The 27,382-nt window shown below is 36.9% G+C and overlaps 1 long non-coding RNA gene and 1 pseudogene across 2 annotated transcripts; both read right to left on the reverse strand.

The window, feature by feature from the left end:
* Window positions 1–1,324: 1,324 nt before the first annotated feature.
* LOC109200740 (uncharacterized) lies at window positions 1,325–13,627 on the reverse strand. 2 transcript variants are annotated; one of them, XR_003218274.1, is made up of 3 exons: window positions 13,613–13,627; window positions 1,996–2,248; window positions 1,325–1,875 (listed from the first exon to the last, which is right to left on the reverse strand). It is a non-coding gene; the product is annotated as an uncharacterized LOC109200740 (long non-coding RNA). The 2 variants fall into 2 exon arrangements; XR_002060877.2 differs by lacking the exon at window positions 13,613–13,627 and having other exon boundaries at window positions 1,996–2,425.
* A 12,618-nt stretch (window positions 13,628–26,245) lies between these two features.
* LOC109200737 (alpha-N-acetylgalactosaminide alpha-2,6-sialyltransferase 6-like) lies at window positions 26,246–27,197 on the reverse strand (annotated as a pseudogene).
* Window positions 27,198–27,382: the final 185 nt, after the last annotated feature.

Genomic DNA, 27,382 nt, shown 5'->3' on the forward strand with positions numbered 1-27,382 from the left:
ACTCATATTAAACCAAATGATGGTGTGCGGCCTGTTCTAGTGTGAACTAAAAGAGGGTTTGAATGTAAGAGAGGGGGGGGGGGGAAAGGAGACCTAAAATGTAACCCCTGCACCCCGACTGAGGAGGTGAGTTACATTAGTGCTTCCTCTTTATTAGAAAGCAGTTTGAGTGAATTAGAAGTCTGTTGTTTTTTTGTTTTTTTGGGGGGGGGCTATCTACTCATTAGTCATGCTAGGCATCCATCTGAACTCTATCAAAATAAAGGTGTATTTTAACTCATTTTAATTCTTTCTAATATCAGGGATATAGGACTATACAAAGTAGCTTGTGACATCTAAAACGACAGCACACTTAATGTGTCTTTCTTCACCTCATCACTTTTTTCTGTGTATGTGTTTGTTTTTCCGTTGATGCCTTTCAAACGAAACTAGCCATGATATTTTCCCCCTCTGACAATTAATATCAGTTAACCCCGCCCCCTTTCAGATTTGTTCACCAAAAGAAAAGGAGAAAAAAACCCGTCATTAACACTGTACATTATTTGTCAGACCGGTTTCATTTTCATACTTTGTAAATATCTATATTGTATGGAGCTTGAAATCAAATGTAAATATGCTTACTGTATTTGTAATAATTATAATCCATTCGCTGTATAGCATAGATGTGTCATGCAGATATCCTAATTCTGTGTATGGTAATCTTGCACCATTGAACTGTTAGTGAATGACACAACAATAAAAGTGCAAAACATGCATTAGCAGTTGAAGTGCTGCCTGCTTATTTCCTGCTTTATGTGAGCTTCTACTGTAGTTTGTGCTTTTAGTCCCAAGAAACCACCCTTTTACTCTGGCGCACAATAAGATCTTCTGATGTTTGGTGTCATCTTCCTGTGAACAGGTGGATTCATTCACTTCAAGCTTATGTGTATAGCACCAAATCACAACAGTCGCTGAACACTGTAAAGACTAATTATGGAGGCACAACATTTAAAGCTCCTATCCTTCTATCCCACAGACCTAAAAGTTATTTATATGATAAATAGCCCCGTGTTTGTTTACTTGCTTTGTAAAATGCAAAGTGGTGACTTTTTCTTTTCAAGTACGTCCTCATATGGAGACATTTTTTTTATTAATGGCATAAAACAAGTCATAATTGTTTACAGAAATTTGTACATTTTATTGGGCAGAATGAGGTAAACAGTGAAGAAAAGTATGAGAAAACGGAGCATAGGATCTCCGGAGACTATGGCAACTAGAATTATTGTACACATGTGTATGTATTAAGGACCGACACAGACAAAGAATTAATCATACAATGAAGCAATGTCATTTTAAAATGTTTATTCATAAACAGGATAAAACCATTTAAGTACTGAGTCATGAATAAAACAGCAACCTCTCATCTGCTAATTGGGAAACAGAGGATGTCAGTGTATTTTTCAGTGCTAGTTGTCCAAATTGAGTGAGATGACTTTACATTTGAATAGATTTGATTACAAGTTATATTTGGTTTTAATTGAGTGCAGTTCAATTTGATTTAAATCAAGCCAATTCACAACAACATTTTTCTCAATATGCTAAAATTCCCACCGAGACTAGATAAGATTATTCTAAAACTGGTAAAAATACAATTCTCTTCATGCACAAAAATCCCACCCAGTCCCACAACCCAGGACGAATACTCCTTGTGTGTTCTTGAGCTGGACAGAAATTCCTCTTGCTAAGCGAGGTCCACGTCAGCATCGTGCCAGGCAGACTAGGAGCCTCCTGTCCCGGTCTCGTCCGTCCACTGGGCCCCATCACATCCCAGCCCAGTTCGCATTCTGCACTGGAGTCCGTCGCTCGATACCACAGCGGCTCCCCTCACGTCATCACCTGTAAGTAAAAACAAATAGGAGCCAGAACCATCATCCCGGAAATTGCCCTGGCTTATAGCCATGGCGACACTCTCCCAACACGGCTGCACCCAGTGAACAACAGTCAGCCACTACTCACAAATGCAGGCAGTGGTATACATCTGCACTGATGTCAATCACACGCGTTGTCTCCTCCTGTCGCCGTTCCTGCTGTTGGGACTGGGTCACCACATCACGCTGACCGGTCTCCAGACGGGCTTCATGCGTTCCTATTCAAATCTAGGGCCTCTCTCCTTCCAGTACTCAGCTTGCTTCCTTTTAATAAGTCCTTTAAACACAGCTGAAAGGACACCACTGGACAGACACATGCCTCAGCAGGTGATGACTATCAGCTAATTTGTCCCATGCCCAGCCAATCCACAGTGGATTAAAACAATGTAAAAACAGACTAAAAACATGTGATACAAACAGAGTAAAATCATGGAGATAAAAACAATGCTCACAAATAAACACTAAACTCAGAATAAAACCAATATTAATGATAAACACATATTTCTACTATGTGAAACTTACATTCATCACCACCTGAAACTTTTATATTAAAATTTCAAGTTCGAAACTAACCTCATTTAATTTCTCTAAAAATGGGCTCCTGCACACTTGCAGACATTTTTCCATCACAACTTATGGATGATGAATGATTTGATTAAAGCTGTGAAAACATTACTGATAAACTTCATGTGATATTACATTAAAGCCAATTTTCTATTAAAATCAGACTTTTCTAAGTGACCTCCAACCTTTGAGCAGTAGTGTGTACTGTATGTTTGTATGTAACTGTGTCTGACCTGGATTTTATCACCAGTGTCAAACAAGAATTTTCTTTAAAGTCTGTCTTTAAATACAAATGAAGTTAAACTGTAGCAAGGCTGATGGTAAACTGTCCCTAACAAGTCCACTTTATTGCGTGCTCATTGACTTTCTCCTATCAGAGCTGTTTAACAAGTCCACTTTATACATGCTTATTAATCTATCATGCTTATCAGTGGCTCATGGTTGCTTAAAGCCTATGTCTGAACTTGAGCACAGAGCCAGAGCATCATTCATCCTACCAGCAGCTCAAGGATGACAAACTCCACTTTCTCTGCATCAAGACAGCTCATAACTTTTTAACAGTCTCTCCTGATAGTCTCATATCATCTGCTCTAATCAATAACCGTACACTATAATTACAATGTAGACTACAGCTCAAAAGTCTGAGGTCAATTAGAAATGTCTTGTTTTCTGAATAGACTCAAATTTGGTTTCATATTGAATCACAGCAATTTATCAAAAGAGGAAATAAACATATAAATGCTTAATATTAACACTGATCACAAATCATGAATGATTTTGAATAGAATTTCTACAGAGGTGTTCAGAGACCCATTTTCAGCAATAATCCCTCCTGTGTTCAGTGGTACATTGTCTTATCTAATCCAAGTTTAACACATTAAAGCCAAACTTATCATTCAAAACAGCTTTTTAAAGAGATTTTAAAACAAACTCAAACTATTGTGGTGATTAAAGAAACAAGAAATGTGTCTGGATCATCCAGGTTTTGTTTTTAACCTCATTAAACCAAGTTTACATTTGCCTCTAAAGGGGCTGCAACACCCAGCTGCACAAAACCTTCACTTTTTTAACAGTTTCACTCTTTGAATATTTTTCATTTCTTACAATCAGAATTCTCCAATAGATTTTTAGAAGAAAATTATTTTCTTTCATGCATCACCAACTGAACCTTTTATGTTAACGTTTCAAGTTCCAGCCTAACCTCATTTAATTTTGCTTAGCAAAGTACTTTTCAACTCTAATAATTAGTAAGAGTATATTTCTTATCATCTATTGGTCATCTGACCTGATAAACTTCAATTAACATTATAACACAGGACTGATTGTCTCTAAAAATGGGCTCCTGCACGCTTGCAGACACTTTTCCATCACAACTTATGGATGATGAATGATTTGATTAAAGCTGTGAAAACATTACTGATAAACTTCATGTGATATTACATTAAAACCAATTTTCTATTAAAATCAGGACTTTTCTAAGTGACCTCCAACTTTGAGCAGTAGTGTGTACTGTATGTTTGTATGTAACTGTGTCTGACCTGGATTTTATCACCAGTGTCAAATAAGAATTTTCTTTAAAGTCTGTCTTTAAATACAAATGAAGTTAAACTTAGCAAGGCTGATGGTAAACTGGCCCTAACAAGTCCACTTTATTGCGTGCTCATTGACTTTCTCCTATCAGAGCTGTTTAACAAGTCCACTTTGTACATGCTTATTAATCTATCACGCTTATCAGTGGCTCATGGTTGCTTAAAGCCTATGTCTGAACTTGAGCACAGAGCCAGAGCATCATTCATCCTACCAGCAGCTCAAGGATGACAAACTCCACTTTCTCTGCATCAAGACAGCTCATAACTTTTTAACAGTCTCTCCTGATAGTCTCATATCATCTGCTCTAATCAATAACCGTACACTATAATTACAATGTAGACTAAAGCTCAAAAGTCTGAGGTCAATTAGAAATGTCTTGTTTTCTGAAAAGACTCAAATTTGGTTTCATATTGAATCACAGCAATTTATCAAAAGAGGAAATAAACATATAAATGCTTAATATTAACACTGATCACAAATCATGAATGATTTTGAACAGAATTTCTACAGAGGTGTTCAGAGACCCATTTTCAGCAATAATCCCTCCTGTGTTCAGTGGTACATTGTCTTATCTAATCCAAGTTTAACACATTAAAGCCAAACTTATCATTCAAAACAGCTTTTTAAAGAGATTTTAAAACAAACTCAAACTATTGTGGTGATTAAAGAAACAAGAAATGTGTCTGGATCATTCCAGGTTTTGTTTTTAACCTCATTAAACCAAGTTGACATTTTCCTCTAAAGGGGCTGCAACACCCAGCTGCACAAAACCTTCACTTTTTTAACAGTTTCACTCTTTGAATATTTTTCATTTCTTACAATCAGAATTCTCCAATAGATTTTTAGAAGAAAATTATTTTCTTTCATGCATCACCAACTGAACCTTTTATGTTAACGTTTCAAGTTCCAGCCTAACCTCATTTAATTTTGCTTAGCAAAGTACTTTTCAACTCTAATAATTAGTAAGAGTATATTTCTTATCATCTATTGGTCATCTGACCTGATAAACTTCAATTAACATTATAACACAGGACTGATTGTCTCTAAAAATGGGCTCCTGCACGCTTGCAGACACTTTTCCATCACAACTTATGGATGATGAATGATTTGATTAAAGCTGTGAAAACATTACTGATAAACTTCATGTGATATTACATTAAACCAATTTTCTATTAAAATCAGGACTTTTCTAAGTGACCTCCAACTTTGAGCAGTAGTGTGTACTGTATGTTTGTATGTAACTGTGTCTGACCTGGATTTTATCACCAGTGTCAAACAAGAATTTTCTTTAAAGTCTGTCTTTAAATACAAATGAAGTTAAACTGTAGCAAGGCTGATGGTAAACTGTCCCTAACAAGTCCACTTTATTGCGTGCTCATTGACTTTCTCCTATCAGAGCTGTTTAACAAGTCCACTTTATACATGCTTATTAATCTATCACGCTTATCAGTGGCTCATGGTTGCTTAAAGCCTATGTCTGAACTTGAGCACAGAGCCAGAGCATCATTCATCCTACCAGCAGCTCAAGGATGACAAACTCCACTTTCTCTGCATCAAGACAGCTCATAACTTTTTAACAGTCTCTCCTGATAGTCTCATATCATCTGCTCTAATCAATAACCGTACACTATAATTACAATGTAGACTACAGCTCAAAAGTCTGAGGTCAATTAGAAATGTCTTGTTTTCTGAATAGACTCAAATTTGGTTTCATATTGAATCACAGCAATTTATCAAAAGAGGAAATAAACATATAAATGCTTAATATTAACACTGATCACAAATCATGAATGATTTTGAATAGAATTTCTACAGAGGTGTTCAGAGACCCATTTTCAGCAATAATCCCTCCTGTGTTCAGTGGTACATTGTCTTATCTAATCCAAGTTTAACACATTAAAGCCAAACTTATCATTCAAAACAGCTTTTTAAAGAGATTTTAAAACAAACTCAAACTATTGTGGTGATTAAAGAAACAAGAAATGTGTCTGGATCATCCCAGGTTTTGTTTTTAACCTCATTAAACCAAGTTACATTTTCCTCTAAAGGGGCTGCAACACCCAGCTGCACAAACCTTCACTTTTTAACAGTTTCACTCTTTGAATATTTTTCATTTCTTACATCAAATTCTCCAATAGATTTTTAGAAGAAAATTATTTTCTTTCATGCATCACCAACTGAACCTTTTATGTTAACGTTTCAAGTTCCAGCCTAACCTCATTTAATTTTGCTTAGCAAAGTACTTTTCAACTCTAATAATTAGTAAGAGTATTTTTCTTATCATCTATTGGTCATCTGACCTGATAAACTTCAATTAACATTATAACACAGGACTGATTGTCTCTAAAAATGGGCTCCTGCACCTTGCAGACACTTTTCCATCACAACTTATGGATGATGAATGATTTGATTAAAGCTGTGAAAACATTACTGATAAACTTCATGTGATATTACATTAAACCAATTTTCTATTAAAATCAGGACTTTTCTAAGTGACCTCCAACTTTTGAGCAGTAGTGTGTACTGTATGTTTGTATGTAACTGTGTCTGACCTGGATTTTATCACCAGTGTCAAACAAGAATTTTCTTTAAATCTGTCTTTAAATACAAATGAAGTTAAACTGTAGCAAGGCTGATGGTAAACTGTCCCTAACAAGTCCACTTTATTGCGTGCTCATTGACTTTCTCCTATCAGAGCTGTTTAACAAGTCCACTTTATACATGCTTATTAATCTATCACGCTTATCAGTGGCTCATGGTTGCTTAAAGCCTATGTCTGAACTTGAGCACAGAGCCAGAGCATCATTCATCCTACCAGCAGCTCAAGGATGACAAACTCCACTTTCTCTGCATCAAGACAGCTCATAACTTTTTAACAGTCTCTCCTGATAGTCTCATATCATCTGCTCTAATCAATAACCGTACACTATAATTACAATGTAGACTACAGCTCAAAAGTCTGAGGTCAATTAGAAATGTCTTGTTTTCTGAAAGACTCAAATTTGGTTTCATATTGAATCACAGCAATTTATCAAAAGAGGAAATAAACATATAAATGCTTAATATTAACACTGATCACAAATCATGAATGATTTTGAATAGAATTTCTACAGAGGTGTTCAGAGACCCATTTTCAGCAATAATCCCTCCTGTGTTCAGTGGTACATTGTCTTATCTAATCCAAGTTTAACACATTAAAGCCAAACTTATCATTCAAAACAGCTTTTTAAAGAGATTTTAAAACAAACTCAAACTATTGTGGTGATTAAAGAAACAAGAAATGTGTCTGGATCATCCCAGGTTTTGTTTTTAACCTCATTAAACCAAGTTGACATTTTCCTCTAAAGGGGCTGCAACACCCAGCTGCACAAAACCTTCAACTTTTTAACAGTTTCACTCTTTGAATATTTTTCATTTCTTACATCAAATTCTCCAATAGATTTTTAGAAGAAAATTATTTTCTTTCATGCATCACCAACTGAACCTTTTATGTAACGTTTCAAGTTCCAGCCTAACCTCATTTAATTTTGCTTAGCAAAGTACTTTTCAACTCTAATAATTAGTAAGAGTATATTTCTTATCATCTATTGGTCATCTGACCTGATAAACTTCAATTAACATTATAACACAGGACTGATTGTCTCTAAAAATGGGCTCCTGCACGCTTGCAGACACTTTTCCATCACAACTTATGGATGATGAATGATTTGATTAAAGCTGTGAAAACATTACTGATAAACTTCATGTGATATTACATTAAAGCCAATTTTCTATTAAAATCAGGACTTTTCTAAGTGACCTCCAACTTTGAGCAGTAGTGTGTACTGTATGTTTGTATGTAACTGTGTCTGACCTGGATTTTATCACCAGTGTCAAACAAGAATTTTCTTTAAAGTCTGTCTTTAAATACAAATGAAGTTAAACTGTAGCAAGGCTGATGGTAAACTGTCCCTAACAAGTCCACTTTATTGCGTGCTCATTGACTTTCTCCTATCAGAGCTGTTTAACAAGTCCACTTTATACATGCTTATTAATCTATCACGCTTATCAGTGGCTCATGGTTGCTTAAAGCCTATGTCTGAACTTGAGCACAGAGCCAGAGCATCATTCATCCTACCAGCAGCTCAAGGATGACAAACTCCACTTTCTCTGCATCAAGACAGCTCATAACTTTTTAACAGTCTCTCCTGATAGTCTCATATCATCTGCTCTAATCAATAACCGTACACTATAATTACAATGTAGACTACAGCTCAAAAGTCTGAGGTCAATTAGAAATGTCTTGTTTTCTGAATAGACTCAAATTTGGTTTCATATTGAATCACAGCAATTTATCAAAAGAGGAAATAAACATATAAATGCTTAATATTAACACTGATCACAAATCATGAATGATTTTGAATAGAATTTCTACAGAGGTGTTCAGAGACCCATTTTCAGCAATAATCCCTCCTGTGTTCAGTGGTACATTGTCTTATCTAATCCAAGTTTAACACATTAAAGCCAAACTTATCATTCAAACAGCTTTTTAAAGAGATTTTAAAACAAACTCAAACTATTGTGGTGATTAAAGAAACAAGAAATGTGTCTGGATCATCCCAGGTTTTGTTTTTAACCTCATTAAACCAAGTTGACATTTTCCTCTAAAGGGGCTGCAACACCCAGCTGCACAAAACCTTCACTTTTTTTAACAGTTTCACTCTTTGAATATTTTTCATTTCTTACAATCAAATTCTCCAATAGATTTTTAGAAGAAAATTATTTTCTTTCATGCATCACCAACTGAACCTTTTATGTTAACGTTTCAAGTTCCAGCCTAACCTCATTTAATTTTGCTTAGCAAAGTACTTTTCAACTCTAATAATTAGTAAGAGTATTTTCTTATCATCTATTGGTCATCTGACCTGATAAACTTCAATTAACATTATAACACAGGACTGATTGTCTCTAAAAATGGGCTCCTGCACCTTGCAGACACTTTTCCATCACAACTTATGGATGATGAATGATTTGATTAAAGCTGTGAAAACATTACTGATAAACTTCATGTGATATTACATTAAAGCCAATTTTCTATTAAAATCAGGACTTTTCTAAGTGACCTCCAACTTTTGAGCAGTAGTGTGTACTGTATGTTTGTATGTAACTGTGTCTGACCTGGATTTTATCACCAGTGTCAAACAAGAATTTTCTTTAAACTCTGTCTTTAAATACAAATGAAGTTAAACTGTAGCAAGGCTGATGGTAAACTGCCCTAACAAGTCCACTTTATTGCGTGCTCATTGACTTTCTCCTATCAGAGCTGTTTAACAAGTCCACTTTATACATGCTTATTAATCTATCACGCTTATCAGTGGCTCATGGTTGCTTAAAGCCTATGTCTGAACTTGAGCACAGAGCCAGAGCATCATTCATCCTACCAGCAGCTCAAGGATGACAAACTCCACTTTCTCTGCATCAAGACAGCTCATAACTTTTTAACAGTCTCTCCTGATAGTCTCATATCATCTGCTCTAATCAATAACCGTACACTATAATTACAATGTAGACTACAGCTCAAAAGTCTGAGGTCAATTAGAAATGTCTTGTTTCTGAATAGACTCAAATTTGGTTTCATATTGAATCACAGCAATTTATCAAAAGAGGAAATAAACATATAAATGCTTAATATTAACACTGATCACAAATCATGAATGATTTGAATAGAATTTCTACAGAGGTGTTCAGAGACCCATTTTCAGCAATAATCCCTCCTGTGTTCAGTGGTACATTGTCTTATCTAATCCAAGTTTAACACATTAAAGCCAAACTTATCATTCAAACAGCTTTTTAAAGAGATTTTAAAACAAACTCAAACTATTGTGGTGATTAAAGAAACAAGAAATGTGTCTGGATCATCCCAGGTTTTGTTTTTAACCTCATTAAACCAAGTTGACATTTTCCTCTAAAGGGGCTGCAACACCCAGCTGCACAAAACCTTCACTTTTTAACAGTTTCACTCTTTGAATATTTTCATTTCTTACATCAAATTCTCCAATAGATTTTTAGAAGAAAATTATTTTCTTTCATGCATCACCAACTGAACCTTTTATGTAACGTTTCAAGTTCCAGCCTAACCTCATTTAATTTTGCTTAGCAAAGTACTTTTCAACTCTAATAATTAGTAAGAGTATATTTCTTATCATCTATTGGTCATCTGACCTGATAAACTTCAATTAACATTATAACACAGGACTGATTGTCTCTAAAAATGGGCTCCTGCACGCTTGCAGACACTTTTCCATCACAACTTATGGATGATGAATGATTTGATTAAAGCTGTGAAAACATTACTGATAAACTTCATGTGATATTACATTAAAGCCAATTTCTATTAAAATCAGGACTTTTCTAAGTGACCTCCAACCTTTGAGCAGTAGTGTGTACTGTATGTTTGTATGTAACTGTGTCTGACCTGGATTTTATCACCAGTGTCAAATAAGAATTTTCTTTAAACTCTGTCTTTAAATACAAATGAAGTTAAACTGTAGCAAGGCTGATGGTAAACTGTCCCTAACAAGTCCACTTTATTGCGTGCTCATTGACTTTCTCCTATCAGAGCTGTTTAACAAGTCCACTTTATACATGCTTATTAATCTATCATGCTTATCAGTGGCTCATGGTTGCTTAAAGCCTATGTCTGAACTTGAGCACAGAGCCAGAGCATCATTCATCCTACCAGCAGCTCAAGGATGACAAACTCCACTTTCTCTGCATCAAGACAGCTCATAACTTTTTAACAGTCTCTCCTGATAGTCTCATATCATCTGCTCTAATCAATAACCGTACACTATAATTACAATGTAGACTACAGCTCAAAAGTCTGAGGTCAATTAGAAATGTCTTGTTTTCTGAATAGACTCAAATTTGGTTTCATATTGAATTACAGCAATTTATCAAAAGAGGAAATAAACATATAAATGCTTAATATTAACACTGATCACAAATCATGAATGATTTTGAATAGAATTTCTACAGAGGTGTTCAGAGACCCATTTTCAGCAATAATCCCTCCTGTGTTCAGTGGTACATTGTCTTATCTAATCCAAGTTTAACACATTAAAGCCAAACTTATCATTCAAAACAGCTTTTTAAGAGATTTTACACAAACTCAAACTATTGTGGTGATTAAAGAAACAATAAATGTGTCTGGATCATCCCAGGTTTTGTTTTTAACCTCATTAAACCAAGTTTACATTTGCCTCTAAAGGGGCTGCAACACCCAGCTGCACAAAACCTTCACTTTTTTTAACAGTTTCACTCTTTGAATATTTTTCATTTCTTACAATCAGAATTCTCCAATAGATTTTTAGAAGAAAATTATTTTCTTTCATGCATCACCAACTGAACCTTTTATGTAACATTTCAAGTTCCAGCCTAACCTCATTTAATTTTGCTTAGCAAAGTACTTTTCAACTCTAATAATTAGTAAGAGTATATTTCTTATCATCTATTGGTCATCTGACCTGATAAACTTCAATTAACATTATAACACAGGACTGATTGTCTCTAAAAATGGGCTCCTGCACGCTTGCAGACACTTTTCCATCACAACTTATGGATGATGAATGATTTGATTAAAGCTGTGAAAACATTACTGATAAACTTCATGTGATATTACATTAAAGCCAATTTTCTATTAAAATCAGGACTTTTCTAAGTGACCTCCAACCTTTGAGCAGTAGTGTGTACTGTATGTTTGTATGTAACTGTGTCTGACCTGGATTTTATCACCAGTGTCAAACAAGAATTTTCTTTAAAGTCTGTCTTTAAATACAAATGAAGTTAAACTGTAGCAAGGCTGATGGTAAACTGTCCCTAACAAGTCCACTTTATTGCGTGCTCATTGACTTTCTCCTATCAGAGCTGTTTAACAAGTCCACTTTATACATGCTTATTAATCTATCACGCTTATCAGTGGCTCATGGTTGCTTAAAGCCTATGTCTGAACTTGAGCACAGAGCCAGAGCATCATTCATCCTACCAGCAGCTCAAGGATGACAAACTCCACTTTCTCTGCATCAAGACAGCTCATAACTTTTTAACAGTCTCTCCTGATAGTCTCATATCATCTGCTCTAATCAATAACCGTACACTATAATTACAATGTAGACTACAGCTCAAAAGTCTGAGGTCAATTAGAAATGTCTTGTTTTCTGAATAGACTCAAATTTGGTTTCATATTGAATCACAGCAATTTATCAAAAGAGGAAATAAACATATAAATGCTTAATATTAACACTGATCACAAATCATGAATGATTTTGAATAGAATTTCTACAGAGGTGTTCAGAGACCCATTTTCAGCAATAATCCCTCCTGTGTTCAGTGGTACATTGTCTTATCTAATCCAAGTTTAACACATTAAAGCCAAACTTATCATTCAAAACAGCTTTTTAAAGAGATTTTAAAACAAACTCAAACTATTGTGGTGATTAAAGAAACAAGAAATGTGTCTGGATCATCCCAGGTTTTGTTTTTAACCTCATTAAACCAAGTTGACATTTCCTCTAAAGGGGCTGCAACACCCAGCTGCACAAAACCTTCACTTTTTTAACAGTTTCACTCTTTGAATATTTTCATTTCTTACCATCAAAATTCTCCAATAGATTTTTAGAAGAAAATTATTTTCTTTCATGCATCACCAACTGAACCTTTTATGTTAACGTTTCAAGTTCCAGCCTAACCTCATTTAATTTTGCTTAGCAAAGTACTTTTCAACTCTAATAATTAGTAAGAGTATATTTCTTATCATCTATTGGTCATCTGACCTGATAAACTTCAATTAACATTATAACACAGGACTGATTGTCTCTAAAAATGGGCTCCTGCACGCTTGCAGACACTTTTCCATCACAACTTATGGATGATGAATGATTTGATTAAAGCTGTGAAAACATTACTGATAAACTTCATGTGATATTACATTAAAGCCAATTTTCTATTAAAATCAGGGACTTTTTCTGCAGTAGTGTGTACTGTATGTTTGTATGTAACTGTATCTGATCTACAGTGATTTTGGGGGTGTGGATACCTATTTGTTTTCACAGGTGCAGAGCCTTTTTCTACAAAATTACGAACAAACTGCATTTTTAAAAGTACCATTAACATCAATGTAAACTGACAAGTAACTCAACATTTAACACAGTGATCAGTAGAGAAGAAAGAAAATAGCCCATTTCAACATTTCTAGTTCAGATCAAAATTATTGTTCTGATTAAGGAAACAGTAAATCTGGCCACATTATTGTCCTGATCCTCCAATTTCCCCTTTCCAATGTGACTAAATAAAATTCAACTTTTGTTTTTTTAAATAAAAGCAGATGCACACCCAGATATTTCTTACAGTAAGAATCCTCCAACAACCTTTCAAAAGAAACATTTTTTTCTTTCCTCAATTTTGAGACCAACTGAACCCACAAACCTGAAGCTCCAGACCCCAAACTAACCCAATTTAATGTTTCCTTAATCAGCACAGTAATTTTTAACTCTTTCTGTTTTATGTTTACTCACAGTTTTGATGCTTGCTTCTTTGACTTGATCCACGATTAGCTCTGCACCATCGCTCTGCTGTTTTCTCTCTCCTCATGCTTCTCCTTCATGCGTCCTGTCCTCAGATATAATCCAACCTGCCTCCTTGTTTCCTCCTTGACTTGTATCAGCAAAATTTCCAGTTAAATTAAGAGAAGTCCAGAAAAGTTTTCCTGCTTCAAAAGCTCTTCCAGTTGCTTGTCTTCTTGTCCTCCTTCAAATGTGCATTTTTCTACATTTGTATTTATTTGACTTCATATTGCCATGACAACATGACACAGAGCATCATGGTAGATTAAGGCAGGGGGTTCTCTCCTGTGCAGAAATGCTGGTGTTCCATAGTGATGTAAAAGCATGTTAATAATCTTTAAATAGACACTCACTGATCCTGTAAGAGCAGGAATTTAACTACAAACCCTCACAGTCCCCATCAGTATCATTTATTCTGCTCTGCCGCAATGGTCACAATGGCTGGTTTAAGTACGTTTGGCCCATAGAAATCCACTGATGTTCAGTGAGTCCCTTTGATACATATTTAGACCTTCATAATTTTCAGGGTGCATGAGTGTTATATCTCCATCTCATCCTAAACATTTTACCAACATGTAAAAGGCATACGTCCTCAAGATTTTGATTTGTTTAATTTTAATTGAAACTTGTTTTATTCTGAATAAATGTGTGAGATGGCCCTCAGGCCTCTAAATCCACATCCAGGTTTGGGTGACTACTTGGATTAGGGGAGTATTATTTAGAGCAATGTTTGTCACTTTGGTTAATTACTCAACTTGGGCCGTTTTTGTTCAGTCTTTTCTAACCGAACTTTCACATTTAACACATTTAACATGCTAACTGAAGCCTGTAGAGTCTGAGATGTAGCTCTTTTATTTTCTGTATTGTACAGTCGGACTTAGGGGTGAATTTGCTGGGATTGGTGACTGTGTTGCATGTTTTGAATAATCTTCTTCAGAGTAGACTTTACATGTAAGCTGATAGTGAATGAAAAAACTATAAAAAGCTGCTGTGGTTTTAACTTTCCAAGAGAGGCAATGCACATAATGCAGAGACGAGCGCACGGGGATATCCAAATTCTAGGAAGGCAGCCTGCTGCTGTACACAGGCAGATTCTTCTCAGTCATAGTTCTTAACAACTTGACTGTTTTCTCAAACCGCACAAAGAGGGCTGTTTCCATTCTGGGAAGTCTACTCATTGGTGTAGGCAGCTCTTCTAATTATAAGTAGCTATATATGAGCAGCTATATTAGCTTTGACTTAACATATGTTAAATAGTATACTTTCCTGTTTTAAAATTTATGATGGCTCAAAATTCAAACCTTAAAATTAAAACCCTGAATCATCACCACTTGTGTGAACTACAAGGGTGCCATCATTTTTCTTTTCAATCCATTAAGTGCCACATTTTACACACTGAGCAAGAAAGGAAGTAAGCTCTTCATGGTGACCCCAGAAATTTTAATGTATCACTTTCTAGCATACGGCTGACACCGCTCGACATCTTACAGTGCGGTATAAGAGTCCCGCCACAAGGAGACACTAAAGGCTTTCAAACCAACAGTTTCTGCTTCCAAAGCGGCGCCAACCGTCACCACCGATCATCGTACTTATGTGACATAGACGATGGATGCATGTTTGAGTTGATACATCATTTAAAGCCACCACTGTTCAGGCATCACATCTGTCCATTAGGTTTCCCTTTCATACACAACATTTTTATCCCTGGGTACTAACTTTTTTGTTTTTGTTGACTGTTTATTTATTTATTTGTTTGCTTGTTTGTTTGTCTAATGCTCTTGTTGCACTGCTAAATAGGCTGTAGCCAACATGATTTATAAAGGGATTATAAAATCTAAGAAATTACTGCATTATTTTACCTACTCTTATTAAACTCACTTTCCTAAAAACTGATTGCAGCTTCTACTTTGTGATGTCAATGTTATGTCTCTAAATGATTTCATATCATTCATGGGAGATATGCTTGACAAATGATAAGTTAACAAATCACTGCTACCAGCTTAATCAATTCATTGGGGCGACCTGCGTGTTGTGTTGCATTGTCTGATTTGGTCATAGTGTGTAAACACCTCTAGAGGCCACTGTTGTATAGCTGCTGCAAACTGAATGTACCCGTACCAGAGGTTATACTTAAAATGGCAGCTGCCAGGAAGTCTCTTTGGAAATTTGTGTTTATGAAATAGATATGTTGTATTACAAGGTACTAATGAACCCTTGCATTGGTAAAATAAATTCTACTAGAATAGCTGATACTCCCTTACAGAAGATTTCTTTTGACCTTTCTAAAGCCTTCTTTAAAATTTAGAAAATAAAATGAAAACAGGCATACTAGAAATACTACTCTGCATTACATCCTAACACTTGGCTAAATCCTAATATGTAATTCTGCTTTAATAGTTTATTACACTAAATGTGATTATGCACTGAAAAAAAAAACATGCTGAGTTTACTTAGTTCAATAGTGGACATTGGTTGCACACAGATGTTTTGCTTTGGCACGAGCTTAAACAATTGAGTTGAATTAACACAAGTTATTCATATTCAATAAACCTGTGCAATTTGTGTTGATAAAATATGATTGAAACATGTTTTGGTGAAGTAATTTGAGCTCTTGGAATATTTTAATCCTTCACAATTTTCACACTTTATTCCAACACTATTCAGTGACAAACAAACAAAACACTACATTTTTTGAAATATTTCTGGGTTTTTCTTGTTTGTGTTTATACTGCTTGAACTCTGAAGTGACCCTCCAATGTGATGACAGTGCCAGCAGTGGCCCACAGCTCATTTAACGCTTTCTCCCAATTTGCTCATAACAGTCTCTCATATGTATGAACTATGTAGGCTATCTCTATTTTAAAATAATGAGTGGGCAATGAGAGCATCTCCTCACTGTGTACTTTACTGACAACAGGACAACAGGGAATACAGAGAACTGACTGAGGACTTTTTCCAACTGGTGCCAGCAGAACCACTTCCAGATCAACACTCGGAAAACCAAGGAGCAGGTAGTGGACTCCACCTACACCAGTGAACATCCAGAGAATGGGCATTAAGATAGCTGACTCATATAAGTGATCTGACCAATAAACTGGTCTGGAGTAACAACAGAGAGTCCATCTACACAAAAGGATAGAGACGGTTGTATTTGCAACAGAGAAGTCTTTTGGAAGGGATTTGGAAGGGAGCAGGGAGAGCTCCTGAAGACCTTCTAGGACTCTTTGGTGGTATTGTCCGTGTTTTATGGTGTGGTCTGCTGGGGATAGGAAGAAACTGAACAGGATGATCAAGAAAACTAGCTCTGTTCTGGGATGCCCTCTTGACCCAGTGGAGGTAGTTATCTCTGTCAGATAACAGCTCCCACCCCATACAGGTCACTCTGACAACACTAAGCAGTCCCTTCAGTGACAGGCTGCTGCACCCACAGTGTGCAAAGGGGACATTTTGGAGGCCTTTCCCTCCAGCTGCTGTCAGACTGTACACTGCACAACAGCAGTGAATGTACACCACATATGCACACACTGGGGTCTTTACATATATCAGTGTGCAATACTAAATACCTGCTACCATTAACACCCAAACACTGCACTATGAAAGGTTTCATTCTTCTTCTAATAGTAATCTGTATTATTGCATCATATATATGTATATGTATGTATACAGATATATAGAGATAGATGGATATAGATATAGATATAGATATATAGACTTACATATATAAGTACATATCTATTTCTTAGTCTATATTTCTTCTATTTTTGCATTACAGGGAGTGCAGAATTATTAGACAAGTTGTATTTTGAGGAATAATTTTATTATTGAACAACAACCATGTTCTCAATGAACCCAAAAAACTCATTAATATCAAAGCTGAATGTTTTGGAAGTAGTTTTTAGTTTGTTTTTAGTTTTAGCTATTTTAGGGGGATATCTGTGTGTGCAGGTGACTATTACTGTGCATAATTATTAGGCAACTTAACAAAAAACAAATATATACCCATTTCAATTATTTATTTTTACCAGTGAAACCAATATAACATCTCCACATTCACAAATATACATTTCTGACATTCAAAACAAAACAAAAACAAATCAGCGACCAATATAGCCACCTTTCTTTGCAAGGACACTCAAAAGCCTGCCATCCATGGATTCTGTCAGTGTTTTGATCTGTTCACCATCAACATTGCGTGCAGCAGCAACCACAGCCTCCCAGACACTGTTCAGAGAGGTGTACTGTTTTCCCTCCTTGTAAATCTCACATTTGATGATGGACCACAGGTTCTCAATGGGTTCAGATCAGGTGAACAAGGAGGCCATGTCATTAGTTTTCTTCTTTATACCCTTTCTTGCCAGCTACGCTGTGGAGTACTTGGACGCGTGTGATGGAGCATTGTCCTGCATGAAAATCATGTTTTTCTTGAAGGATGCAGACTTCTTCCTGTACCACTGCTTGAAGAAGGTGTCTTCCAGAAACTGGCAGTAGGACTGGGAGTTGAGCTTGACTCCATCCTCAACCCGAAAAGGCCCACAAGCTCATCTTTGATGATACCAGCCCAAACCAGTACTCCACCTCCACCTTGCTGGCGTCTGAGTCGGACTGGAGCTCTCTGCCCTTTACCAATCCAGCCACGGGCCCATCCATCTGGCCCATCAAGACTCACTCTCATTTCATCAGTCCATAAAACCTTAGAAAAATCACTCTTGAGATATTTCTTGGCCCAGTCTTGACGTTTCAGATTGTGTGTCTTGTTCAGTGGTGGTCGTCTTTCAGCCTTTCTTACCTTGGCCATGTCTCTGAGTATTGCACACCTTGTGCTTTTGGGCACTCCAGTGATGTTGCAGCTCTGAAATATGGCCAAACTGGTGACAAGTGGCATCTTGGCAGCTGCACGCTTGACTTTCTCAGTTCATGGGCAGTTATTTTGCACCTTGGTTTTTCCACACGCTTCTTGCGACCCTGTTGACTATTTTGAATGAAACGCTTGATTGTTCGATGATCACACTTCAGACGCTTTGCAATTTTAAGACTGCTGCATCCCTCTGCAAGATATCTCACTATTTTGACTTTTCTGAGCCTGTCAAGTCCTTCTTTGACCCATTTTGCCAAAGGAAAGGAAGTTGCCTAATAATTATGCACACCTGATATAGGGTGTTGATGTCATTAGACCACACCCCTTCTCATTACAGAGATGCACATCACCTAATATGCTTAATTGGTAGTAGGCTTTCGAGCCTATACAGCTTGGAGTAAGACAAAATACTCATTTGCCTAATAATTCTGCACTCCCTGTACACAACTCGGCTCACCCTTGGACCCCCCAACTTCCACTACCTGCAAGAATGTCAGTCATGCCATAATAATAAGACATCCTTTCCTGACTGTCCTGCTCTGAGTGCCGTGATGAGTGTCTGTCCTACTATCCTTCATATAAACAATGCATACAGTCCTGATTAAAAGTTTAAGACCACTTAAGCTGCAACAAGAAGAAGTGGGAGTGAGACAAAACATTTTTTGCGCGTGCAATTTATTGAAAACAACACTGAAACAGGATGTTTTACAGCTGATCAAAAGTTTAGGACCACATGCCTTTAAAAGGCCAAATCTGTGCAAAAATGTGGATTCATACTTCATCACATCACAGCAAATACCTTTGTGTCAAAGTAACTGAGAATAAAACCCAGAAAAACATGAAGGAGATTTTCCTGGCCTGGCTTTTTATAGCAGATAACCTTAAAAATATTCTGCAATATTCTGCAGTTTTGCATAATTTTAAAAATTTCTTAAGCATTGAACAGCAGAAATTAGGCTTTCTTGTTCTTGAAGTACACACACAGACAGAGAGAGCTGTGCATGAAGTGTGATTTTATCGTGGTGGAAGCAAAACAGCAAAAGTAAGAGGCAATTAATGACGACAATTTCTAATGGGCAGTTCACGTTCACCTTTTGAATATTTCCTATTTCTTGTCCAATTACCCAATTAATTAATGAAATAATCGAATAATCCATTTCTGAAATAACTGATGAATGCTTGCCAGACAATTACAATGATCCCGACATGCAGAAGAGGAAAATGAGGCATACGTTCTAATTTACCAAATGTGAATTTAATTAAAAATAATATCTTGTTATATCCGTTGGAGCTGAAAGGATGTTCAGGTTCAAGCTTCACATATTTACAAATTTATTGCACACTTCAAATTGTTGTTCGATAGAATAAATGTCAAGTCAAATCAGTTTATTTATGAGCACATTTCAAAACAACAAGTGTAGCCCAGGGGTGGAGCACAACTAAAAAAGTGTTAAGACTCAGTCTGCGTTAAATGCCAAGGAATAAAAATTAGTTTTCAAGCAGGTTTTGAAGCTGTCAAGTGCTGGTTTGGTCCTAACTGGAAAGAGCAGACTGTTCCATGCTGATCCATTTATTGATTTAAAAATAAAGAATAAAATATTTAAATCAATTCTAAAATGCACTGGGAGCCAGAAGATGGCCAAAAAAAAAAAAAAAAACTTTTAAAGGGGTTGTGGTATTCTTTTTGGGAGGGAGCTAGATTTGTGAACAATCGCCAGTGAAATACCATATTTTTTAAAATTGAAGCTAATGTAAGCATGGCAATGCAATTGAAAAGAGTACTGGGTCCACCCACTTTTAAATCTTCAGTCCAATCAAAATAGCAGAGAAAGTGAAGTATGTCATAGAAAACTGCATTAAAAGAAAACAAAACAATGCAGGCTAATTGCTAATGTTACCAGTCATATGCAAAGTCTTGAGTCAAATGTGTGACCCACCTGCACCTGGGACTCAAACTTATATTAACAGTTTTTATTCACTCTTTATAAAAAAAATAAAATAAACAAATACATAAATGCATATAAATATGTAACTGTACATACTTTGAAACTGAATTTCTCCTCTTACTGTGGCTCACCTGCAGTACTCTAAAGCCCACCAGGGGGCCCAGGACCACACTCTGGGAATCACTGATCTAAACCATTCAAGAGAAAAGGTTCCTCTAATGCCCACACAATTCTCCAGTCCAGAGACTAGGATACCATGATCCACTGTGCCAAATGCAGCTCTTAGGTCTGAAAGCACTAAACTAGCATAATTATCAGAGTCTGCGATCAATAGAAGATGAATAAAAACATCTAAAAGTGCTTATTCTGTGCTATTATGTGCTTTGAAACCAGACTTCTCACCACTGACACCATTTGACACGTCTTTTTCCAGCACCTTGGACAGGAAAGGAAATTTAACTCTTTCAGGTTTTTTTTGGTTTTTGTGAGAGAGAGATGGCTGCACTACCACATCAGTAATGGACAGCACACTAGCCATGACAGTGTCTTCTTGAATAGATGAGTGGGAATAATGTCTAGGGACACACAGAGAGCTTCAGATGGGTGACCATTTCAGCCAATTCGGCCAACTTAGAAAGAGAAACAGGCTCAAAGTGATAAAAAACCCCAAAAACAACAACAGAGGATTTTGGGGAATCATAGGCACCTGGAGTGATTACCAACAAAATTTCACATATAGCTGGAGTCTCTGGAAGAGAAGTGGTAGGTTAGTGACTGATAACATGGTAACGGTGCCAAGTAAAAAACTAGACCTGTCGCAGTTATTTGAGATGATGTCTGTTGCTTATCAACAGGAAGAAACAGGAAGAAAAAAAATAAAAATAAATAGGGCTATTTTTTTAAGAGCTCTGGATCAACTCCAGATCTCCTAAAAAATAGAGCCTTATTTGTTTTTGTTTTTTTCTGACAACAAATAAGGGTTTTGTACTGGTGCAAACCAATAGCAATTCTGGCCTTAGATGTCCCGATGGCAGTTTGGTCATTAGCTTGTTGCACGATGCACTTAAAATTATTTTTGAGGTTATTTAATAAAAACAAAGAATATTGTACTCATATATATATATATATACACACATTGATTAGTGTGTAATTAAGTGTTCCAACAAACAGATGCATTGCCATAAACTTACCCAGAATTTACCCAGTTATAGCAGCTGATGCTGATTTTTTGGAGGTGCCGTGTTTCCCTGCCATCTTGAATAGAGTGGCTGAGAAGCACGTTGCTTTTCTGCTTAATTTGTTTTATGTACGCTACCAGTGAAAAGTTTAGACACACCTCTCAATTAACGGTTGTTCTTTATTTTTACTGCTTTACATTGTAGAAACATAATGAAAACATCAAATATATGAAGCAAGATATATGGAATTATGTAGCAAAGAAAAAATGATAACTCTAAATATGTCCTCTATTATAGATTCCTGAAAGCAGCCACCCTTTGCTTTGTTGACAGCGCTGCAAACCGTTGGCCTTCTCTCAATGAGCTTTATGATGTAGTCGCCTGAAATGGTTTTCACTTCACAGGTGGTCCTTGTCAAGGTGCCTTTGTGGGATTTCTTGTCTTCTTAATGGGGTTGGGACCATCAGTTGTGTTGTGGGGAAGTCAGGTTGGTACCCAGCTGACAGCCATATTGACAACAGTTAGAATTCATATTATGGCAAAAACCAATCAGCTAAGTAAAGAGAAACAACAGTACATCAATACTTTAACAAATAAAGGTCAGTCACTCCAGAAAATTGCTAAAACTTTTAATGTGTCCCCAAGTGCAGTCGCAAACACCATCAAGCACTACGACAAAACTGGCTCACATGAGGAAAGGAAGAGCGAGAGTCACCTCTGCTGCTGAGGATAAATTCATCGAGTCACCAGCCTCAGAAATCACAAGTTAACTGCACCTCAGATTAGAGCCCAGATAAATGCCACACACAGTTCCAGTAGCAGACACATCTCTACATCAACTGTTCAGAGGAGACTGCCTGAATCGGGCCTTTATAGTCAAAAAGCTGCTAAGAAACCACTACTTAAGGAAAAACAGCAAGCAGAAGAGATTTGTTTAGGATTAAGAAACACAAGGAATGGACATTAGACCAGTGGGAATCTGGGCTTTGGTCTGATGAGTCCAAATTTGAGATCTTTGGTTTCACCCACTTGTCTTTGTGCAATGCAGAAAAGGTTAACGGATGGTCTCTATATGCATGGTTCCCACCGCAAAGCATGGAGGAGGAGCTGTGATGGTGTGGGGGTGCTTTGGTGGTGACAGTGACGGGGATAATAACACAGCACACAGCTCCCACAGCATCCTGCAATGACATGCCATCCCATCCAGTTTGCATTTAGTTGGACCATCATTTATCTTTCTAACAGACAATGACCCCATACACGCCTCCACGCTGTGTAAGGGCTATTTGACCAAGAAGGAGAGTCAATAAAGTGCTGCTCCAGATGGTCTGGCCTCCACAGTCACCTGACCTAAACCCAGTTGAGATGGTTTGGGATGAGATGGACTGTAGAGTGAAGCAAAAGGGACAACAAGTACTCAGCATCTCTGGCACCTCCTTCAAGACTGTTGGAAACCATTTCAGTGATGACCTCATGAAGCTCATCGAGAGAATGCCAAGAGTATGCAAAGCAGTAATCAAATCAAAGGGTGGCTATTTGAAGAATCTTAAATATAAAACATATTTTGAGTTATTTCACACTTTTTTGTTTACTACATAATCCCATATGTGTTCATTCATAGTTTCGAGTGAGAATCTACAATGTAAATAGTCATGAAAATAAAGAAAAACCATTAAATGAAAAGGTGTATCCAAACTTTTAACTGGTACTGTATGTGGCTAGAGACTGGCCATATACATATGTCTTATAAGTTACTTTAATATAGAGACCACAAATAGCTCTTTCAAATTATATTTGACCCTTTAACATTTGTATGTGTATTTTCTTCATCTCTTTCTCATCTCCTTCCCCTTCTCCCCATTTCTACCTCATTCTCTTCTTCCTCACCTCGAGCCTAATTCCTGAACTGCAGACAGCTGACAAGCCAGCTAAACAACAGCTGGTTATAAGCTAACATTATGCCTGCTAATGTCAGGCTGAGTGTCTAAAAAAAGAAAAAGACAGAAAAATCACACTTTCCCTCTAATAAACAGTTTGATTACATTCTGTGCCCCCCTTCCCCCTCAGTATCCCAAGTGTCCAACAATAATGTTAGAGCCATTTCAAAGAAATATGGCTACAGCAGCTAACAGTGACAAAAAAAAATGCACAGAAAAGTTCAGGATATCTTCAACAACTCACCTCAGTATAACTGTCATTGTACAGAAGTCAGCTTCATGGCTCATGGACTCCTTTCACAAAGTTTTACCGCTTCCTCCGGAGTAAACAGACATTGACACCTGAGGCAGACATCAGACTGACAGCTTACAGTCACAAAAGATGAACGATGGCCAGCTAGGATATGCACTTGAACTTAACTGAGTTCCATTTTGTACTCCCCTGACTGCAATCTACTGACATCCAGTGATGAGATTTAACACACTGTAACTTTAAAGTTGCAACTTAATTTCAAGAAATTACAAATATGAAGGAGCTAACTGTGGTAAGCTAACAGTGGATATTTTAGCAGCACTACACCAGTGGTTCATTAAAGAGTCAGTCAAGTATTAGCAGACAAATCATGCAATTGGCATTACCACATGTTGTTATTATCCATAACTGGCATTTTGCAATATCTCCTGCAAGAAGTCAAAACGTATCTGTTAATGATGTAACCTAGTCTTCATTCTCCGTTCTCTTTCTACATGGCTCAACAAATGATTATTAAAACACAAAAACAATTCACATGCTTGAACTGGCACTTAATGTTTGTTTTTCATTAAAAAAAACAAAAAAACCAAAAAACCCCAACACATGTAGAGTGCAGAATGTACAAATAAATGTCACTAACCCTCTGAGTCTGAGTTTCTAAACCAGTCAGTAAACATACATTTGCATTTACAAAAACCCAAAACATGTTGCTGCTTTTCTTCAAGCTGGAAGCTTCTTGTAAGATTACAAGACTTTCAGCTCTCAAACTTTTGTATTGTTTTGCATGCCACTGTCTCAGTTCTAAACTAAACTGACTAAAGTTTTTGGTACATCTTCGTATTTATCGTAATCCTGCATTAATCATTCATGTTGGTTATAGCTGTTGAAGCAACACTTGACATTGTGTACTGCATTCAGTTATATACACAGTCCGATATGCCTAAAACTGTGGTTATTGAACGCCTGAAAAATCTGGGTTGCATAAATTACTTCAGGCTGTTATCTCAGTATATATAGCAGGCAACTTAGTTTTCAGCAGTCATACCATCTATGTATCTCATATTCTTTAAAAAATTTTCCTTTTTACTAATTTCAAAAGAAAAAAGGCTCAGGCCTCCGGACCTTAAAATCGCATTTCATGCACAGTGATGACAGTGCAAATTCTTAAAGATAATTGCAAAATTATTGTCACAGTTTAGGAAGCTTCTCTGCTCAAACTGAGATTCACTGAGATTTCACAGCAAGAGCACGATGTGTACCGCGGACGATTTGAATACAGCCACATGCACCACGACACCACTGAGGTGAAACGGTTTAAGGTCAGATTCAGCAGACAGTTCACTAGTAATCTTTCAACTGGCACTATACTGTAGAAAACATATTGCTCTTTCAAGAGGAAATGTGTGAATTTACACTGTACATAAGTAGCTCCCTTATTTTTGACCCTCTAATAGCCCTGGTCTCAGATATTGGTCATTTTGGAAATTAGCCTTCTGCATCTTTGTTTGAAAATCAGCACATAGTTAGTACCTATAACTAAAAAGGTCTTTCCATAATAAATTGGGTTCCCATATGATTTAAGAGGTCTGATTATGTCACAAAAGTAGCATTTCTTTTTCTGTCAGAGTTGAAGAGCAGTGAAATATTTGAAACAAATCATGTATCTGTTAAATTAATGTTTGCTGGTACTAAAGAGCATAAACACTATATTATAGTTAGTTTAGCTGACACTAAATCTTAGGTCAGATTGTCTTATTATTTACATACAACGTGCCGAATTCAGACTTACTAAGCTACTGTTAGGGTGCTTTGTGTTAAGAGCTGAAAGGTGTACTGTATGCAGAAAAATTGGATTCATCCAGCTAAGATACTGACAGTGTATTTATGGTTTCTTGAACTTGTGCTCTTACACTGTACCATAAGGCCCCAATATAGATTATTTGTACACTGGATTAGGGATATACTGGCTATGTCTGCAGTGACGTCAGAATACGATTCCTCTGTATGAAACAGAAAACTATAGCTATAAAGAGTACCTTATAGCCACTTAGTTATAGCTGATTAGACATGATTGCTGATCCCTTTTAACACGAGAAACTGCTTTTTTCAATATATAATAAAAAAAATAAACATGTAAAAATCTTTTTAAATTCATTTTCTATTTACAAAAAACACAAGTCAGTGTGGAATATACACCAGGTTTCAGGAAAAGGCTTGAAACTGAACTTTTGTAAAAAAAAAAAAATCCCATGCATCTATTCCGAGATGTGGTTCATTATTAGACCGTCATTCATACTTAGTGTGTTTTTTGTTTTTTTTTAAGAGGCCTCATCTGGGGAAAGTTCAAATAAAATCCAACCGATAAAGCTCATTCGTGCTCCTGTAACTCCAGAGAAAAGTCTTCAGAAAGTCCTTTTTACCATTTGGGATGAGTGAAGCTGATTGTACTGCTTTCCCCAGCGTGCAAACACCTGTTTCTCTGTATAAAGCGATGGTGGTTTCCTCTTCGGCTGCTCTCGTGCTGGATGTACGTTACACATTCATCACCGCCCTGGGCTTGTAGTAGTGGTATGGCATCTTCTTGGATCCAGATTTCTTCTGGAAAAACAGATTGATTTCTTTATTGGTTAACTGGTTTAAATTCCCTGTAATGGGTTGAAGTCAAATGTTATACTTACCCACAGTGATTGGGTGGAACCATCCCATATACTTTGATGTTATCACATATCTCAATGGCTATGACCATTGTGACCAACCTGTGCTCAACCACGAGTGAGACTTTGTCTGAGAGGAAAAAATAACCATATAGGAAAACAGCGTTTGGTTACATTTATCAAAACATTTTATAACCACCCTTAACACTACCGGTCACGTCCTGTCTCTCTTTGGAACAGGCTGTCAAATCTGCGCATTTTGCTCGGTGTGACAGTGAAACAAGAGAAGTCTCTGTAGGTCATGCTGACTCTCTGGATCAATCTGTAAAGGGTTCCTTTGGCATCTTTCCCAATCTTATTTGGGGGTCCCCAGAAAATGATCACTGGGTGGCTGTCTGTATGTCGCAGGAATTCATTCGGCCTCCGGACCACCCTGAACACACTGGAGTGGGCTACGACTCTCAGAGTGGTCCGGTTCCCGACGTCAGATTCATACCCCGTCGTAGGGGCGTCATCATGCGGATCACGCATTCGGTGCGGTCAATCTCGTCTCCCGCTCGACTACCCAAGACGTGGCTGGAGCTCGTCACCAGTGCACACTCATGACAGTGCATGGTCATACTCTGAAAAGAAGCACAAGATGGAGCTTTTTAAGATAACATATTAAAACAATAGCTGTCGGCAACAGTGGTGTGGCGTCTACATTTTACCAGTTTAAGTGCTGATTTAATTTTTAAAAAACCTAACAACACTAAAACTAAGTGCTAATCCAGTTGACAATGCTCATAACAATGATAATAAGTTAATATAGCCGTTTTCAGCAACATGGGTCATGCAATGTGTGTAGGTTTAGCCATACATAGTCAACTACAGCCCAGTGGCAACTATGTGTTAGCAGG

Source organism: Oreochromis niloticus, unplaced genomic scaffold, assembly GCF_001858045.2.
Source record: "Oreochromis niloticus isolate F11D_XX unplaced genomic scaffold, O_niloticus_UMD_NMBU tig00007414_pilon, whole genome shotgun sequence".
Taxonomy (NCBI): Eukaryota; Metazoa; Chordata; class Actinopteri; order Cichliformes; family Cichlidae; genus Oreochromis; species Oreochromis niloticus.